Source organism: Staurois parvus, unplaced genomic scaffold (assembly GCF_062004578.1).
Source record: "Staurois parvus isolate SC_StPar_1 unplaced genomic scaffold, SC_StPar_1.0 ptg001510l, whole genome shotgun sequence".
In the NCBI taxonomy this organism is placed as follows: Eukaryota; Metazoa; Chordata; class Amphibia; order Anura; family Ranidae; genus Staurois; species Staurois parvus.
Genome location: NW_028319306.1, coordinates 576,437 through 595,057, shown reverse-complemented (window position 1 = coordinate 595,057; position 18,621 = coordinate 576,437). Strand labels below are relative to the sequence as shown.

The window sequence follows — 18,621 nt, the reverse complement described above, 5'->3', positions numbered from 1 at the left end:
TGTTCTACATGATGATGGAGAAATGAGACAGATGATCGTACTGCTATCAGGACTCCTCTCATTTTTTTGTCTGAGTGAGTGAAGAAGCGGTGTGGATAAGCTTTGTGTGTGCAGTTGGGGGCCTTGGTTTTCAAAAAGTGAGTTTCTTGAACACAAAGTACGACAGCTTTCTGCGATAATGCGCTACAGGAGAGAGCGTTTAAAATGACTGTTAAGGCCATTGGCATTTAGAGAAAGAATTTTGAGTGCCATATGATCAAGGAGATGCCAACGATCGCATGGGGGGGGGGGGGGGGGGTAAGGAGAGCAAGGTTGTGCGTTTAATTCACTGAGATGAGGAACACTGGGAGCACACTGTACTGGCAATTTTACAGACTTAATGCTAATAAACTGATGAGTATACAATAATGGTGCGATTATCAAGCAAAAGATTGTAATGTGGCACAATATATGAAACAAGAAACATCAAATAACAAAACACTGGTGTGCATAGTGGAAAAAAAGTAGTGTCAACGATCCCCTCCTCCACGGTAGTGAATGCAAAAAATACAGTCTGCAGGCTTAAAGTGAAGACATTAATAGTGAATATCAGGTGAACTGGAGGTTAATGCTAGGTCTGGGATTCCTACAAATCAGTGATCTTGGATGAAGGCTTAGGCTTTGAAATGATGGGGGGAGCCCGCTGTGTGACACCCCAGTTGTGGAGTTGTTTCAGCCCTTCTTTAGGTGTCAAAACAGGGACTAGTTGAATTCGGAAAGTGATGAGTAATCTTGATAGCCCCATTTATAGGGAATATTGTGTTCCATTAGTATAGATGTTACCGGTTGAAAAGCTTTGCGTGCACATTGAAACAATGCTTCAGATGGTGGGGGGCAGAGCCTGAGCATGGCGGCGCAGGAGAGCACGCTGAGTGCTCTTCGGCAAACCTCCATAGCCGCCACCCTGTGAACCCTCATGTAGCAGTGCGTGAAGCCCTACCTGAGTCAGCCAAGCCTGGGATGTGGAATGCTGGAACAGGGAGAGGGGCAGGAGCGGTAGTCGGCCCCGATCCATAGGAGACGATCCCCCGGCGACCGGAGAGACGGAGGTGGGGTTGCCGAGGTGACGGAGTGACGCGGCGTGACCACGTGGTCAGCCGCAAAGGAGCATTGGGAAGAGGAGAAGCCGGCCGGCGTTCAGAGAGGAGAGGAAGATGCCGGTTTAATCCCTAACCCGCCGGGCAGCAGACGCAGTGGAGGCAGCGGTCGGATATCTAACAGCAGATGGCAGAGGACTGCTGGGACCCCGTAGGAAACCCCCCTGAGACACATCCCAGGAGAGAGAGGTGGACAGCAGTGGTCTGGGGCCAGCTCACAGGAGAATTTACATGAAGGAGGGTGAGTGAAGATGGCCTAAGCCGATAAGTAAAATGTGAATTCATGGTGTCATGGACTGTGTGAGAAATATTTAAAAATCCCTTAAAGGAGTGCAGGGGGATTCCCGGGGGGGATGTTAAGATATCTGGAAGAAGAAAGAGGTTACTGGCTTGGAAAGAGAAGAGGCAAGGAGGGGTTAACTGACAAAGAACAGACCAAGGCTGGTACCCTAATATATAACCTAAAGTCTCCCTCAGGGTGATTAAAGAGAAATAAATATACAGAAGAGATGAAGAATAAGAGTGCCAAAGGAAGTGGACTTAAAGGGTCCCAGATGGGTACGATTAAAAAATATACGTCCCAGGGGAATGTGACACCAGAAAGGTCTCAAGGTGGAAAAGATAAAGGGGAAATGGAAATCAGCCCTAGATTATCGTTGGGCCTGAATAACAGTAGTCAAAAAAAGTTAGAAAACATAGAGAGGAAAGACCTGGAAAATTATTTACAAGTACCAAATAAAAGAGTAATGGCAGAAATGTTTAAAAACCTGGAAAAAGCCTTAAAGCAAGAAACAACAACCATACGACAGGATTTGGGGCATCTGCTATCGAGAGAAACGGAGGAAAAAGTTAAAAATCATACCTAAAACATCATAGATTTAGGAAAAAGGATTGCTACTATTGGGAACACTCAGAAAAAATTGCTGTATAAGATGTAAGTACAAGAAAACAGAGATAGGAGAAACAACCTTAGGTTACGAGGAGTCCCAGAAATATTTAAAGGAGAAGAATTGCGAGAAACAGTTTGTAAACTTTTTAACTCCATTCTGGATAGACCTGAAACAACGTTAGTGAAGTTGGAGGGAGTCTATAGATCAGGAAAGTTCTACCAAGGAAAGGAGAAGGAAAAACCAAGAGATACAATTACTCATCTGCACAGGTATGGGGATAAGGAGGAGATTTGGAGAAGGATCAAAGGGAAAACAATTATTAAGTATGGAGAAATGAATATTCAGATCTTTGCGGACTTATCACTTGAGACTTTGTGGAGAAGGAGATCTTTGAAACCCCTACTTGAGCAGATGAGAGAACAGAATGTACACTATAGATGGGGAAAACCAAAGTGTTTAATCGGATGGAAGAATGGTGTTACAGCATATCTGAGATTTACAGAGGACCTGAGAGACTTTTGTGATAGACTGGAATTACATAGAATAATTATCAGTGGAATACGGATACCAAGTTATATTCAAAGGTTTTGGCAAACAGGCTGAAGGAGTTGATACCTGATTGGATCCATGAAGATCAGGTGGGATTTGTTCCAGGAAGAGAGGGCAGGGATAACGGATTGAGATCCCTGTTGCTTATTCAAAATAGTAGAAAAGGGAAGAACCCGGCAGTGGTGCTGTCGATTGACGCGGAAAAGGCATTTGATAGAGTTAGCTGGGGCTTCATGATAGATACTTTAGAAGCCCTGGGGATAGGTGGTAGGATGAGAGAGTGGATAAGAAAGTTATATAGTGGGCCTTCCACAGTAATTATGGTAAATGGCAAGAGGTCTGAACCTTTAGAGATGTCAAATGGTACAAGACAGGGGTGCCCGTTGTCTCCATTATTGTATGTCTTGTCCTTGGAGTCTCTACTAGCTACAATTAGGATGAATGTGGACATTAAGGGTATTCAGATAGGAGATAAAGAACATAAGGTGGCTGCATTTCCTGATGATCTCTTGTTTTATGTGGGGAATCCCAGGATAACACTCCCAAATTTAATGAAGTGCTTGAGGGAATATGGGGAAATATCAAACCTGAAAATCAATATAACTAAGACGGAGATATTGAATATTAATCTCTCAAATAGTGAAAGGGAAAACTTACAAAGAGAATTTCCCTTTAAAATGGAAAAAAAGAGAGTTAAAGTATTTAGGAATAAAACTTACGACATCATATCAGAATTTATATAAATTAAATTATATTGCATTACTAAACGAGATAAGGCTAGAATTAAGGAAAATGGGAGGAGCCCCGACTTGGTTAGGACGTATAAACGTGATAAAAATGATAATTATACCTAAAATCCTATATAAACTCCAAATGGTCCCCATCAAACTCCCTGAGGCTTATTTTAAGATAATTAAAAAAATGATAAGATATACATGGAGGAATAAAAAACCTAGAATATCTTATGAAGTTTTAAGTAGAAGAGCGGGGGGCATGGGAGTGCCAGACTTTAAGATACTATAAAAGCAGTAATTTTGGCAAGAATATTTGATTGGACACACAACACTGATGAGAAAAGTTGGGTTAAAATTGAAAATACACTGACTGGAAGGATATTGAGGGAAGTTGCATGGGTTCCAGCACAATATAGAGAATTAGAGGATAACACTAGTTTGTACACTTTGTGCATTACATCCCAAACTCTCAAAACATTCAAACAATTGGGATGGGAGTTTAACTCACAATTAATGCCACTAAGGAACACAAAATTTTTTCCCCCATGGCGGGAGAAGATTGTGGGAAAATGGATTAAGAAGGAAAATGCCCAGTTGAGAGATATAATGGTGGAGGGGGAATTGAAATCACTTAAGGATTTGGAGAAGGAGGTTGGAGAAGTTTTCACGAAGATAGATGAATGGAGATATCACCAATTGAAACACTTTGTTAGGAATCTCCCAAAACCCCTAAGATCTAGAAAAGAGTGGAACCTGTTTGAGAGATTGCTTGAATCAAGGGGAGATGGGAGACACGGGATAGCAAAGATATATAAAATTCTCACTGATTTAGACACAAATTCAAAGCTAATGTATATAGTTAATTGGGAAAGAGATTTGGGAGTGGAAATTGATGAGGAAAAACAGAGGAAAATATTTAGTTGAAATCACGAAAATATATCCATGAGAGAGGTGGAAATGAATTATAAGTGTTTGACAAGGTGGCATATTACACCGGAAGTGGAAAATAAGATCTGTGGTGAGAAGTCATGGTGGTGTTGGAGAGGATGTGGAGAGAGTGGCAAGGTGTATCATGTATGGTGGGGGTGTCCAAAAATTCAAGTGTTCTGGAAGAAGATAGTGAATTTAATGAGGATAACTGAAATTGAGGTTGGTTTGGATCCAGAGACTTGTCTCTTTCATTGTACAGAGTACTCTGTGAACAAATATAAAGGAGACAGGTATTTGGTATTATCTAAATGCAGCAAAAGGGTTAAATACCCAAGTTCTGGCAGAAAGTAGAGGTGCCGAGGGAGGACGACTGGATGGAGAGAGTTGAACAAATCAGTAGGATGGAAAACATTATTCATATGCAAGAAGATAAGATGGGACCATATTACCTGAGATGGGGCAAGTGGGAGGAGTTTAAGTTAAAATTGAATAGAAGTGGGTAGAGTGTATAGCAAGTATATCTCCCTTATTTCTAACTAAAAGTGGTGAAAGTATGGTAGAGTTGGTGATGGGGGGGGGGGGGGGGAGGGAAGTGGGGAGTGAGTGGGAAAAGGAGAATAGAACTGAAAAAAAAGTTATGGGTTGGTTTTCTGAAATTTTCAATGTGATATGTATTTATCTGAAAAATGTAATAAATATTTAAATTAAAAAAAAAAAAGAAAAGCTTTGCGTGCTTGAGTGGTGATTGCAGAAATATCGTTGTATAGAGAAATTTTCATGAAGAGGTCAGGAAGAGAGCGTTGGGAGCGTGCTACTTTCCTAATTTGCTCCTTTACATGATAAAAGTGTACCCTTACCAGAATGTCCCGAGGTGTAGAGGACGGTGGGTGCTGAGGCTTGTGAATTCCATGCGCTCTATCAAGGAGCATATCTTGTGAGGTGAGTGTCAGGAGCAGTTTCGGGAATGGTTGGTGAAAATATGGGACTATCTCAGCATTAGATTCAGCATTCAGAAATTCCTCTGAATTTGATGTTATTGCACCTAGATCTGTCTTCCAGGTCAGCAAAAGTGTAACTTGTTCATCTTGTATGTCCACTACCGCATTATGTGCTTTAGTGGCCGCACTTAAATGCTGTTCAATGCGGTGTGTTGTTCCAAGAAATCAACTTTCTCATGTAGGTGATTAATAGAGGAACGAAGTTCCCTTCGTAAATCAGATTCTAGAGTGAGTAGCATAGCCTTAAAGGAGTGTTTAGTAGCTGGGTGACCTGTAGTGAGAAATGCTGATAATGATAGCGAGGATGGTGATCCCTCTGTGGGACTACAAGGCCATGTTGCCTTTTTGTGAGAGGAGGCTTTGATGGTGAGTGTGCTAGAGAGGTGGCTGTTTGCAGAGGGTGAGATAGCTGGTAGAGAGTCCATAATGTCCTCTGTGTCTGAGGACATGATGTCTGCGGCTGCAGGATAGGTGACAGCGGGATTGGCCAAGGAGCCTGCTCGGCACCATCTTGTTCCGCATGCTGTGGGAGCTTCATGTAGAAATCCTCGAGAAAGCGTGATCCCCATGGCCAGGATCGCTTTTGGGACATGCTCCGGTGGGTCCCCTGACAGAAACCCTCAAGTCTAGAGGGAATAGGAGCCTGGGCTGTACTCAGGGTTGCGGAGCAGAGTGCAGGGACTAGTCAGCCATTTTGTCCTGCGGTCAGGCCACACACACCCTTTTTTTTTTCCTTTTTTCACTTTCATTGCTGTCACAAGAAATGTAAACATCCCCTGTGACAACAATAGACATGTGATAGGTATTATTAAGGAGGGATCTGGGGTACGAGACCCCAAATCCCCCATCTAAACCTTGAAAGCATTCAAAACACAAATACTGGTGCTAGTAGTCGCTCCGCTTGCTTGTACAAGAGAGCAGACTGGTGGCTCTAAAAAAAAAAAAACAAAAAAAAAAAACACAGTACTAGGGTGATGCCTGCAGCTATCACTCCTGTGCAATCAAGGAAAGTCCAGCAATGTACGGGTATAACTTAATTTATTACAACAGATAGGCGTATGGCTGGTACAAAACCCTAGCACCTAAGGCTACATATACACACTTCTCATACACTGCTCAGTTCATAGGGGTGTAGAAATCTTTTGCAAAACTACTTGTCCAAGGGACTAAATGGAGGTTCTTATCTACTTATCCTGATTAAAAAAAAAAAGAAGATAATTTTAACCAAAACCATATATAAGGTTTTAAAATTGCACTGTTTACCTCCTCCTCCCCTGTCTCCAGCACAGCAATCGTGGACTAGCATGGAGGGGAGAGACCTTGCAGTGTGATGAGCACTGATTGGGCGCTTGTCAGGAAAGGGGAGTGTCAGACTGTCTTTACGGTCAGCAGAAGTGCATCTGCTGAGCGAGTAAATGAGGCGCCACCCCCGATGAGAAAAACTTTCAGGTTACCATTACCCATGAAAGAACTTGGGTGCTCAGTACAAGCGCATGCTGAGCAGCCAAATCAAGCTCCAATGCCGCTCTGTGAGGCTCCATTCATACCTGGATATTTTGGGATCGTGGCAGAATCGCTACAATTCTGCCCTCAATCTCAAAACGTAGATTCAGTTGGCATTATTTTCAATGGCACCTAAGGCACGGTGCTGTTTTGCCATGATTGTCATGCAATTTATCATACAAAAATTGCATTGCGTGAAGCTTGCCGCCTAAAAGAAGCTCCTGCTCCTTTTTAGGTGACAAGCTACACGCTATGCAACTGCAAAACTGCACCACATTTTAGGAGCCACTGAAAAAAATGGCACCTGAACCTGTGTTTTGAGATTGTAGTGCGTTTTGAGATCGCGGGCAGAATCACAGCATTAAACCCATGAGCCTGTATTTATTATATCCAGTTTTCCACAGTGCACACTACATGGCAATGCAATTACTTTGGTAAATATAAACTGCTAAATACCTTTTCTCATCAGCAGTTAGAGCAGTCTTGTGACTTCTATCAGTGTCCAGCAGAGCACTGGTTACAGCTTGTAGGAGGATTCTCACCGGATTGTCCTATAAAGCTGCAGGATTGCTGACCCTTTGTCTAGACAGTGCTGTTTGGTCCTGTGCTGATCACATGCACTCTCTAGAGATATACACCACACTAAGCATGTGCAGCTTTCCCCTAAGGCTCTGATCTATCAACAGATGGATTGGGGACAGGCGAAGGAAGAATCAGAGAAGACAGGATCAAATGTCCTTTTTACGCAATGTGAAGGATTAACCCCTTAGATGCCACAGTGAGTATAACAAGCACGTTTTACTGCATATACAGACTGATTTTACTGTTGTGGCATTAGGAGTACTTTAAGGGGCAAAAAAAAAAAAAAAAAACTAAGTCCCAGTTGTTGTGGATCAGATGCGACCAAAAGGCACAGATTTTCATATCTTAAAATACATTGTTTTCTATTGAGGATGTCCACATCTATGCAGTGTGAATTTGATCCAGTTAAAAAAGGGTCATGTGCGAGTTTGGAATGTAGCATTTCAAACTCGCACAGTGCATTACTGTTCTCATAGGATGTGATTCATAGCTGGTTTTGCAAGGAGTGGCTGAAAGGCAGATTTGCATATAAGTGGCTATGAAGGCAGATTGAAAATCGCAGCAGTACTAAATTCGCATTGAAAGAAAGGGTATTCACAATCGCATCCCTGAATTGTATCAGAATTGCATCTGAATATTTTTGCACATATTTGAATACGTGAACAAGATAATAAGATATAAGTGGGTTCAATATCAATAGCAGGGAAAATCAATCCTAAAATGTAAAGGATATGTTTCGTAAGATGTTAAGGATGTAACAGGCAACTTTTTACTGTAGGACCAGTAAGATTACACTGAAAGTCTGCAGGAGTCCTGCATGGCACCTGCAATATGAATATCACAAGGGCAATGCTTTCCAGGCTCCTAAAACGAAAAATAGTAAATGCACTTTTTTTACCTGCATTTATTATTTTTTGGTAAAATCTGTTGGGATGTGCAATTCATATCGCCCGACGCCCGGGACATGTAGTTCAGGGGGCCGGGCAGGTAGTTTTAGTTTGCCTTGAGCACTGTTGCGGGCTCATCTCAGCACTGCCGCCCGATTGCTTCCACACAGCCCACAGTGCCAGCCGCCACCCCCCTGCCCGCTATATGTCCAGGGCCCTGCTTACCCTTCTACGGGCCCGGGACTGGTTCAGTGGGTGCCGGCGGTATGTCGGGATGAGGGTATAGAGGAGGGAGGAAAGCAGACATGCCCCTTCTTGTCCCGACCTGGAAGTGATGTGACGTCACTTCTAGGTCCCTTGTTGACAGATTCCCGGCCATCGAGGCCGAAAAAGAATGTATTGCAGTGCGATGTGCACTGCATCACATTCAGTGGAGCACAGGGGAGACATACAGGATCTTCAAGATGTCTCAAAAAAGAGAACCTGTCACCAAAAATCATCACATAGGGGACGTTTTGTCCCCTATGTGACAATAACATTTTTTTTTTTTTTTAAATGTAAATTACACCCAAGCATATAACCTCCTCCCCAAATTTTTTAAGGCCCCCCCACCAACACATATGTACACACGCACAAACGTAGAAGCACGCGCTGGGGCACCTATACATGAAAATGGCAATTGCGATATGTTACATATCACCGCGCACACCAGAATGAGAGAAATAATTCTAGAACCAGACCTCCTCCGTAACGCTAACGGATGACCTATAAGGAGCTTCAAAAGCGGCACCTATAAAAAAAAAATATATATATATATATATGGTACTGAAGCTTGTTGCCGTTTCATGAGCTCGTGCAAATTTAAGCTTTGGCATTTATTCTCTAGGGTCTCTGCTTTCAGAAAATATATCATGTTTTGGAGTTTTGTTTAATCTTCAGGCCTTAAAAAACGTGTGCAAAAATGGCTCTACCAGCAAAAGGGATAAAGCCGGACAAAGGATAAGCCCGACATTCCCCTTTCCTGACAAGCACCCAATCGGTGCTTATTACACTGCAAGGCCTCAACCCTCCCTGCTAGTCCCCGGGTGCGGTGCTGGAGACAGGCAGGGAGGGGAGGAGGAGATATACAGCGCAATGTTAAAAATATTAAATGTTTAAGTCGCCATAAAGCCCCTTTCGTTTTTAAAAGCCCTGGACATTCCATAAAGCACCTCTGATTTAAATATGGTTTTGGTTAAAATTTCTTTTTTTTATCAGAACAAGTAGATTATCGTGAGGAACAAGTAGATTGGGGCAAGGATTTAGTCCCTGGACAAGTAGTTTTTCAAAAAATTCCACACCCCTGAGGTGAACTTATCCTTTGATTCTTCCACCAAGAGTAGAATATGCCTATACCTACTGAATTTCTGCAGTTCTGCACATTATACTAGTAGAATATACCTCATTTGTGGACACACAGCCCTCCATACCAATAGAAAAGTCCAATACATAGCAGATACTGCTTTGCCAGATTTACCCGACTATGCATCTGAATTAGAATAATTTCTGAGATCCTGAACTCTCAGAAGTTATATCCTTCCTTCAAAGAAAAGTTCAGGCCCTGATGGCCTAACAATTTTTACAGAAATCTAAAAGAGCCTCTAATTCCTTTTTCATAGCAAACTTTTAATCCTGTCTCTGCAGATTGATTCTTCGAACGTCACTAGAAGCTCCTATAGCTATGTTCTCCCAACCCCCATAAAGACAGAATGCACTATAATAGTTATTGTCCTATCTCACATATATGTGGAATTTAAAAAATATTTGAATGCCCTAAAATATATTATGAAATCATATATTCCCTCAGTTTACAAGGAATAAGTAGGATTTCTACCAAAAAGGGAGGCTGATGAGAAAAAAAAATCCCTAGTCCATTAACCTCCCTGGCGGTATTCCCGAGTGTAGCTTGGGGTAAAGTTTCAGTACCACCTGGCCTTGTACACTTATTTCACACCCTTTTTTTGATTCAGGACAGGACAGGGCTGCCCAACGGCCCTACTTGTATACTTTGGTTATGGAACACAGCCAACACCATTAGAAATAAAAACTTGATCCTAAAGAATTAAAGGATTGACGATATGCTAGAGAATATTAAATATATGGGAACTTCGTAATTAGAAAGAAAAAAACTTACAGAAAACCAATGGTCTCAATATAACCCTACCTTGTACAGAACAGTTTCATATTTCTTTTGGAATGGCAAACAAGAAGCCTGAAATACATAGGTGTACACGTATCAGTAAAACTCATACAAATGAGCGCAGAGAGGCTACTCCAGCTGGAAACGCGAACAGTTAATCATGAGCTCACCACTGCTGCCTTGTTAATCATTTGCATTATGAAGAGAACTGAAAAAAATAGGCGCTGTGGAAAATACTCTCAGACAAGCACCTTAATTATTATTATTATACAGTATTTATGTAGCGCCAACAGTTTGCTCAGCGCTGTACATTATAATGGGAGACAGTACACGAGACAGTACAGTAACAATACAGTACAATAAACGAGGGGTTCGAGGGCCCTGCTCCTTGGAGCTTACAATCTAGGAGGGAGGGGATAGTGGTACAGGAGGAAATAGCAGTGGGGGATGGACTGGTAGGAAGAGTGGAGGATATCGGCAATTAGGTGAGGGCGGGGTAGGCTTCCCTGAAGAGATGGGTTTTCAGGGTGTGCCTAAAGGTGAGGAGGGTAGGTGACAGACTGATGGATTGGGGTAGTGAGTTTCAGAGGATGGGGAAGCCCTGGAGAAGTCCTGGAGACGGGCATGGGAGGAGGAGACCAGGGAACTAGAGAGTAGGAGGTCTTGTGAGTAGCGGAGAGTACGTTTTGGGTGGTATATGGATATCGGGTTGGTGATGTAGTTTAGGGCAGTGGTATGGACAGCTTTGTATGTCAATGTTAGTAATCTGAATTTTATGCATTGGGCAATCGGAAGCCAGTGGAGGGATTGGCAGAGGGGGGTGGCAGATACGAAGCGGTTAGTAAGGTGGATGAGTCTGGCCACAGAATTCAGGATAGACTGAAGCGGGGATAGCCTGTGATGAGGTAAGCCGGTGAGGAGGGAGTATCAGTAGTCAAGTCGTGATATAATAAGGGAGCGAATGAGTTGCTTAGTAGTTTCTGGGGTTAGGAACGGACATATTTTAGAGATGTTGCGGAGGTGGAATCTACATGAATTTGTCAGCGATTGGACCTGGGGCTGGAAGGACAGATTGAAGTCTAGAATGACACCTAGTACTCTGACTTGTGGGGTGGGACTGATGGAGAAGTCGGGGGGCGTGGGCTGGGGGGAAAACTAGGAGCTCGGTTTTGGACAGGTTTAATTTGAGGAAGTGGAGTGACATCCAATCTGATATGTCGTTCAGTAGGCTAGTGATTCGGGCAGAGACTGAAGGGGTGAAGCGAGGGGTAGAGATAGATTTGCATGTCATCGGCATAGAGATGGTAGTTGAAGCTGTGGGAGTGTATCAGTTGGCCAAGGGAGGAGGTGTAGATGGAGAAAAGAAGGGGCCCGAGGACGGAACCTTGAGGGACCCCAACAGAGAGGGGGAGGTGGCAGCGTTATAGGTAACACTGAACGAGCACTGTGATAGATAGCAAGAGAGCCAGGAGAGAGCGGAGTCTGAGGCCAAGAGTGTATAGTTTTTTGAGGAGGAGTGGGTGGTCCAATGTGTCAAAAGCAGCGGAGAGGTCAAGGAGTAGGAGCACTGAGTAGTGGCCATTAGCTTTGGCGGTTAGCAGGTCGTTGGTGAGTTTGAGTAGGGTGGTTTCGGTGGAGTGTAGGGGACGGAATCCAGACTGTAGGGGATCAAGGAGGTTGCCGTCAGTGAGGTGGGAACTCAGGCGATTATAGACTAAGCACTCAAGGAGTTTGGATGTAAATGGCAGCAGGGAGATGGGTCTAAGGTTGTTTAGGTCAGTGGGATCAGGGGAGGGGTTTTTTTTTTTTAAGTATGGGAGTGATGTGCACGTGCTTCAGAGGGGAGGGGAATGCGCTAGTAGAGAGGGAGAGATTAAAGATGTGAGTGAGGGAGCGTAGGATGGAGGAGGAGGGTGATCGTAGGGTTGTGTGGGGACAGGGTCAAGGGGGCAGGTGGTAAGGCGAGCTTCAGAGAAGACCTTAGTGACCTCTTCAGTGGTAGCAAGGTCGAAGGAGTGGAGTGTTGAGGGGGTTTTAGTGTGAGGAATGTTAGGTGGGGTGGAGGTCTGGACAGTGGCAAGGTCGAAGGAGTGGAGTGTTGAGGGGGTTTTCGTGTGAGGGATGCTAGGTGGGGTGGAAGTCTGAGCAGCGGCGATGTCCCTACAAACTGCGTTGATCTTGCTTTGGAAGTGGTTAGCAATCTCGTGGACAGTGAGTGAGGTACTGGGTGGAGGCGGGGGCGGACAGAGTAGAGAGTTAAAAGTAGAGAAGAGCCGGCGAGGACTTGAGGAGAGGGTATTGATGAGGGTTACAAAGTAGACTTGCTTGGCAGCGTGGAGGGAGGAAGAAGTGTAGGTGAGGAAGGCAGATATATATCGGGTGAACGCTTGTTGAGATCTGGTTTTGCGCCATAGTCACTCCAGTGCACGTCTGAGTCGTTTGAGATTTTTGGTATAGTCATTCTGCCAGGGTTGAAGCGGTCGGGGGTCTAATGCTTCGTGTGGTTAGGGGTGCTAAGGAATCAACAGCGGCTGACAGCGAGTTGTTATAAACAATAGTGGCCAGGTCAGGGAAGGACAGGGGAAGGATACTGTCGTAAAGTTGGTCAGCTGCAGGGGGCAGGGTTCAAGTTGCGGAGGTTTCGGCTGGTGATAGTTTGACGTTTGGGGGGGTAGGCGTTTGAGGACAAGGAGACAGAGAAGGTGATGAGGTTGTGGTCAGAGAGAGAAAAGGGAGCATTTGTGAGGTTGTGGGGGGTGCAGAGATGAGAGAAAACAAGGTCCAGGGTGTTCCCATCGGAGTGGGTGGTGGACTGTATACACTGTGCGAGTGCAAAAGAAGAGGTTAAGTGCAGGAGTTGGAATGTAGGCGGGTTATTGATGTTGATAGGGATGTTGAAGTCTCCAAGGATGATGGTGGGTAGCTCGGAGGAGAGAAAGAAGGGTAACCAGGCGGAGAAGTCGTCGAGGAAGAGGGACACGGGTCCAGGAGGCCGATAGATTACTGCATTGGAGAGAATAGTCGGATGCAGTGGGCCTCAAAGGAGGAGAAGGGGGGTTTGGAAGGACTTGGAAGGTGATCAGCGGTGACAGGAGCATACCAACCCCACCACCTTTTCGACCGCTGGGTCTGGGTGAGTGGGTCCAGGTGAGACCTCCATAGGAGAGTGCCGCAGGGGAGGTAGAGTCAGTGGCTTGGATCCAGGTTTCGGTGATCGCTAGGAGGTTGAGGGAGCGAGAGACAAAGAGGTTGTGGATGGCGGTGAGTTTGTTGCAAACCGATCGGGCGTTCAGGAGTGCACACGAAAACGGAGGGGTGGTTTTGGGGAGCAGGGGCACAGGTATTAGGTATTTTGCGCAACTTCACAAAACATGTCGTGTTAGTAACCCTACACATGCTCCCAGCTGAAGCCAATGCCGGACACTGCCTTCGCTTGCCATGGTGACACCACCTGGGACGCCGGTACGCTGACACCACGTGATTTGAATTCGACAGGAGCGTTCTCCGATCTCAGCTCCCTTCAGAGCGGACAGGCCGTCCGTTGGAGTCACACTGTTCACTTCAGGCTGGTCAAATTTTATTAGATTTGCCACTTTGTCTCACCCAATAAAGATGCATCTTCATTAAGGTGCTTGTCTAAAAGCATTTTCCACAGCGCCTATTTTTTTAGTACACGTATCAGTCATTCTCAAAGAACTATATAGCCTACCTTATAAACCTCTCCCCACTGAAATATGCACTAAACTCTGGTCATGGCAGCTTTGCTTTCCAGAATTGTAATTTACCATAAGTACACATATCCTTGACTGGTTTGCTGTTAAAAAATTTACCATTTTTTGCCTCTCTCTGCAATATGGTCCTCTTACCCAATCATTAATACGGGTTTCCCTAAAACACAAGAGGTCACACCATTACTTCATTAGCAAACCATTAAACCTTTTCATTGGCCCATTGCCTTTACCGCCCACAGGAGCCTGGATGCAATACCTACAGCCTAGACATTTTAAACAATCTATCCACCAACCTTTTGCTGCTAGAGTTAGCAAATAGATATATTTACTTGTGTTTTTTTTCACACATTTTCTCAGTTACTTCCTGGTTTCTGCCCTAGGCCAAAATAATGTCATATGTCCCAGGAGTCTTCATGGGCATTTTTTTTTTCTTTAATCTACAGGAGGGGCATTCTTAGCTAAGCACACCCTTCTACTTGCATGCCTGATCTAAGGGCATATAGATTCTAGGAAGTAAATGTTACATTAATCATTTGCCCTTACTCAAGATGGCTGCAGCTAAAAAAACAGGGCGGGGGGGTCCAAGATGGCTAATGGAGCAGATGCTTACCATAGCAATAATAATAATAGCCTCCCTCATCATTGTGCACAGCGTTTTTTGTTGCATTGGTTGATGCACCTCTCTGCAACCTCCAGCCACACTTTCAGAGGAAGAGCTGCAGCAGTATCCCACTCCTTCATGCACTTAGGCTTTGCACTACCTCAGGACTTCTACAATAGTAAAATCAGTCTGCAATAAAGCATGCTTGTTATACTCACTGTGGAACCTAAGGGGTTAACCCTCTGCATTGTGTAAAAACACCATTGGATCCTACCTCCTGATAAAACAAACCGAACCATAGGAATTTGCACATGCTCAGCTTGGTGTGTATTGCTAGAGAGGTTGTTTTTTTTTCCCTGGGAGAGTGCATGTGATCAGCACAGGGCCAATCAGCACTGTCCAGACAGAGGTCAGGGTTTTTGCATCCTAGATGCAGAAAGAAAACTCCTCCTACAAACATTAACCAGTGCTCTGCTGGGCACTGATAGAAGTCACAAGGCGCTCTAACTGCTGATGAGAAAAGGTATTTAGCAGTTTTTTTACTAAAATAATTGTATTTCCATGTTCTGTGTACTGTGGGAGCCCAGATATAGTGAATCCAGGGTCCTAACACTTTAAGTTGACTGGGAAGAAAGTGTATTCTCACCAAAATAAAGCATGGAGACACATATTAAAAGTTAATTAAGCAGCATTTTCAGTTGCCTATGTTCAGATACAGTTATGTTCCGCTTTCAGTGGGTCTACAAGCCTAGGGGGAGGGCAGGACAGACTTTTCAATCACCTAGCTACTGCAATTGGCTGTCACAGTGGTCACATGATTGGGAGCCCATCCAACCAGCTCCTGATCATAACAAGTGACTGAGAGCTGTCTATGACAGCTCAGTCAGTGCGCTAGAGGCACTCACTCAGGACGTCCATGGATGTATATGTGCATATGTGCCGTATGTGGGTGTTAACCACTTCCAATTCTGACATTCCTCTCCAACATGTCAAAAACATCCTTTTTTGCTAGAAAACTACTTATAATCTAAAAACATTATATATATTTTTAAGCAGGGCCCTAGAGAATAACATGGTGGGTGTTGTATATTTTTGTTACATGATTTACGTGTTTTTTAAAACGCAAATGTTCTGAAAAAAATGCACTTTAATGAATTTGAATGCAGAAAACAATATAATACCCCATGTTTGGTAAAATATAAAATATGATGTTACGTCGAGTAAACAAATACCCAACATGTCACTCTTTAAAACTGTGTATGGCAATTGGAATGGTGCCAATCTACAGTACCTAAAAATCTCCATCGTGACACTTTAAATGCCTTTACAGTTTACCAGTTCAGAGTCACACAGGAGGTCTGGTGCTAGAATTATTGCTCTCACTTGGATGCTCGTGGTAATAGTGGTATTGCTGTTTACATATGCTTGCAAAACTGATGCATGCATTTGTCTTTGCGTGCAAGTAGGACAGGGGGGGGGGGGGGGACGTTAAAATTTTTCATTTTATCATTTGTTTCTTTGGGGGGTTTTAACACTAACATTAAAGGATAAGTTCACCTTTGAATAATAATAAATGCACTTTTTTTCCTTTGCAGGAAAAGGAACTGCACTCCTGTGATCCACAGAAGTACAGCCAAGAGAGCTTCAGCTGTACTTATCCTTTAAATACAGATGCAATGCATTACACAATGTGGTGACAACACTGCAGATTCTAGAGCAGCCTACCTATGGTTGTCATTGTAAAATAGGAAGGATCAACAAGTATTTTTAACCAAATACAAAAAATATTAAAAAGGATGAACTCAATGCAAATTACATTTCATTTGCATGACTGTTGTGATTTTTTACTATGCGTTTACCACCTGATTAACCACTTGACGACCAGGCTACAGCCGAATGACAGCTATAGCGTGGTCACCTAACTCTGGGAGGGCGTCATATGATGTCCTCCAGAATCATGCTTCCTGTGACTCCCTTCCCCCCCTCCCCGGGGCATGCACCTAGCGAGCTTTGTAATTGCTGTGTCTGTCGGACACAGCTGATCACAATGTAAATACATTTGCCGGTTATTGGGTGCACTTTCCTCACCCTGTCACTGCGTGAGGAAAGAGAAGAGCTGGTAATTGGAAATGTATTTAAAAATCAAAGGCAGTCCAGTGCAGCCCCAAGTGTCCATTAGTGCTGCCAGTTGGTACCCATCAGTGCTGCATATCAGTAGCTCCTTGTCAGTGCCCAACAGTGCAGCCTATCAGCACAGCCTCATCAGTACCCGTCAGTGTAGCCTCATCAGTACCCATCAGTGCAGCCTCATCGGCGCACATCGGTGAAGAAGAAAAATGACCTGTTTGCAAAATTTTATAGCAGAAACTAAGACAAAAAATGTTTTTCAAATTGTTAGGTCTTTCTTTGTTTAGCAAAAAATAAACCACCCAGTGGTGATTTAATGCACAAAAGAAAGCTCTATGTGTGTGATAAAATACCATATGTGTACGGTGCCGCATGACCACGCAATAGTTATTCTAAGTGTCAGAGCACTGAAAGCTGAAATTGGCCTGGGCAGGAAGAGGGTGAAAGTGCCCAGTAGGCAAGGGGTTAAGACCTCCCAAACATTTTATTGCCATGGTGCACAGTCTGGGGCAGCTCTGCATAGAAACCAGCTTCCAGGTTTTATTGTCAAACCTTAATTGAACAAGCTGAAGTTGGAAGCTGATTGGTTACCACAGCTGCAGCAGATTCTGCCCTCTCTAGTGTTAGTGAATCTCCTCAATTGTGACTGTGAAGATGAAATGTTTAGTGGAAGTTCGTGCAGCTCATAGAGTGAGCCAAGCCATGGTGTGAGGTACATAGAATGACACAGGCCAGCCACTGCACAGGCGCTGCTATTATTACAGAGCGGACAATGCTGAGCCCTCATCCAGCAATACCTGTCACACTGGGAAGAGCCGGACTCCAGCGAGAGGCCACCAGCGAGACGCAAAGCAGGGTCTCCTCTCCTCACAACACCAAGGCCGACCTCTGACACAGGCACGCTTCTACACTTCAAAGCGGGCTTCCTTCCCCGCTCCACGATTGGTTACTAGCAACGTCAAGCTAAGGGCGTGCACGTTCATTGGTTAATGAAGGGAAGCGGATTGGTTGAGCGCACAAAAGAAACTTCTATTTGGTTGCCAGTAGGTTAAAAAAAAAAGGAAGCGGAGTAGCACGTGCAGCGCGAGGGATTCTGGGAGTAGTAGTTCTATAGGTGGCACTAGTGAGCTCTGCCCAGCATGCACTGCGACTCTGATAACTCGTCCCTGGAAGCAGCGGGGACTGGTAGGAGACGAGGGGTGTGCTTAATGGGCGTGGCTGAGGAAGGATTCGAAAGGGATACGCTGAGGCGGTTTCTGTTGAATGTAAAGTCTTGACCAGGAATTATTATCCTCAGTTTACAATCTTTTCATCATTAGTGTCAGTGGGAGGAATAGTGCCACATAGTTGGTGTCAATGGGAGACATAGCGGTGGGCTGTTGGTGTCAGTGGAAGGAATGGTGCCCCACCGTTGGTGTTAGTGGGAGGAATAGCGATCCCATTTCGTATGTCAGTGGGAGGAATAGTGCCCCATCATTGGTAGCACTGGGAGGAATAGTGCCCCATCATTGGTATCACTGGGAGGAATAGTGCCCCATCATTGGTATCACTGGGAGGAATAGTGCCCCATCATTGGTATCACTGGGAGGAATAGTGCCCCATCATTGGTATCACTGGGAGGAACAGAGCCCCACTTTTAGTGTCAGTAGCAAGTATTATGCTCCACTGTTAGTGTCGGTGGAAGAAACAGTGCCTCATATCAGTGGAAGGACTATTACCCAAGGGCCAGATAAAGGCTAGCAAAGGGCTGCATCCACCCTTGGATTAGTGTGCA

General features: G+C 44.3%; 1 long non-coding RNA gene across 1 annotated transcript in view; it reads right to left on the bottom strand.

The window, feature by feature from the left end:
• Nucleotides 1-17,881, bottom strand: part of LOC149435440 (uncharacterized) — a 39,644-nt gene extending 21,763 nt beyond the window's left edge. Inside the window, exon 1 of the long non-coding RNA XR_016308487.1 lies at nt 17,645-17,881. This is a non-coding gene — a long non-coding RNA (uncharacterized LOC149435440). The remainder of the gene's footprint in view (nt 1-17,644) is intronic.
• Nucleotides 17,882-18,621: the final 740 nt, after the last annotated feature.